This window comes from Chaetura pelagica, unplaced genomic scaffold (assembly GCF_000747805.2).
Source record: "Chaetura pelagica isolate M959 unplaced genomic scaffold, ChaPel_1.0 scaffold50, whole genome shotgun sequence".
Lineage (NCBI taxonomy): Eukaryota > Metazoa > Chordata > Aves > Apodiformes > Apodidae > Chaetura > Chaetura pelagica.
Window position 1 is genome coordinate 6820677 of NW_009952366.1, and position 2012 is coordinate 6822688.

The following is a 2012-nucleotide window of genomic DNA, read 5'->3' on the forward strand; positions in this document are numbered from 1 at the left end:
GTAGGGAATGTTTGACTACTCTTTATTAATAAAGGTAACAGGAGGTCAAGGCTGTATTTGATGAACCATAACTTTGAACATAACAAAAATAAGCTCTGATGACTTGGATGTGGGCTGGCCAAAATATCTGAGGTGCATAATGTCTTCTTTATCGCTGAGCCAGTCATACATAGTCAGCTTTGTGCACCAATTATTATGGCTTCTTCTTGGCATTTTTGTTACATCCAAAGGTCATTTCAGTTTACCATCTAATAAATCCTTTATTTGGGGTTTATTCAGCTTTTGTCTGCAGTGTCATAGTTGCAATTAAGCTATATGACGCACAAGCAGAGGCTAAGCCTTCAGAGCCTGACAGTATTCCCCACTCCTTCTGCTCCTCAAGAAACACCCTGGGAAGACAAAATTTCTATCACCAAATGTCTCTGCAGGTTTTCTGTACTGATTATTCTGAGCAGATGTGGACTGCTGCTTGTTATGCACCCATTACAAAGCACTTCCGAATCCAGTCTCACCAGGTGAGCAGTCTTGGGAAACTTTTTGTGAACAAGGAATGCTCAGTCAAGTTGGCTTCCTACAGGGAGCCGGTAAAACTATGATTGAGATAACCTATACTAACTGTGCAGAATGTTTACTCTAGAAAAGCAAGCAAATCTAACTGTAAAATTCATGCAATATCACTTACATCTCCTGAACATCCTTTTCAAAGAATTGTATAAACATTAACTAACCTACACAGCTCTTCTGAGGGGTAGGTAAGTAGGTGCTATTATCATATTATCAGTTAGGTTTGCCACAAGTTGGTCTAATTTATGTCTTTGGCTGCTTTCCTGGATTCTTGGGCTACACGTAACACAGCACAGTTAGTTGCTAAACAAACAGATGAACATTTACCGCGGCTCCCTCTGAAGGAGATTCAGGGAGAGGTAAAAAGAGCAGGGCTCAGCCAGCACCCTGAGACAGGCTGCGATTATTGCTTATGTTCATCCTGTCCTTTTGGTTTTTTTGCACACCACCTATTCCTGTCCCTGGGCAGGCAGTGGAGGAGGACCTGGTCAGTGGGAGGTTTCCTAGTGACTGGTGACTGCAGTGGTGGCAGGGTTCCATGTAGCTGTCCCCAGAGCATGGGCAAGGCTCTGCCTGAGCCTAGCCAGGAGGGGTTGGCTACCAAATTCCCATGGGAGTCCCTGGGAGCTGAAAGCATTTGACTGCTCCCAGCTCCTGGTATGCTCCGGCTCTGGTCCTGCATGGGGACTGACTGCAGTGTGGCCTTTGGGCCAGGCATGGAGGGTCCCTTCCTCACCTGGAGCCAGAGTTGGGGCCAGGGACCTTGACTTCAGTAGGATTTGAGAAATGCTGCTGGCACACAGACCCTTATTCTAGTCCCAGGGGTGAGAAGGGGGGAGAGGAAACCCCCTTTGAAAGGGTGTTTGTTTTCACTTGAATGTGAAAGAGCTGCACGACGGATGCAGAGCAGTGCATGTTATGAAAAGTGACAGTTTTCTAGGCAATGCTGCCTGCCGCAGGAATTCATTAAAAGGACAAATGAGAGCACGAAGATTTCCATGCTGTCAGCCTCAAGCTCATGACTGCTCTGCCACAGTCCCGGAAAAGGTGCTTTTCCTTACTTGCACTTAATGAATCTGCCCAACTAAACACTCCCGGGGACCAGGATCTTCAGTAAGGAGCAGGAGCAGGCAGCAAACCCCATGACTCACCTGTAAAACATCCATGGAAAATCATATGCTTCCTGCTTTAGCATTTCAGCAACACTCGCCTTGTGATGTTGCGTTTATATCTTGTGCCTGATTAAATGTTTGTTCCCCATGTGGGTTTGTTTTGGGGTTTTTTTTGGTTGTTTTTGAAGGAGAAAACTGGCACCCTCGGCGCGCCGGGCCGCGGAAACGTTATGCAAACTGTTTACGCGCAATTGTCTGTGCCGCGGCGCGGCGGGACCCCGCTGCGGGCAGGTCTGAGCGCCAAGGACTCGTGCTGCGGGAAGGGGCTCTGAAACC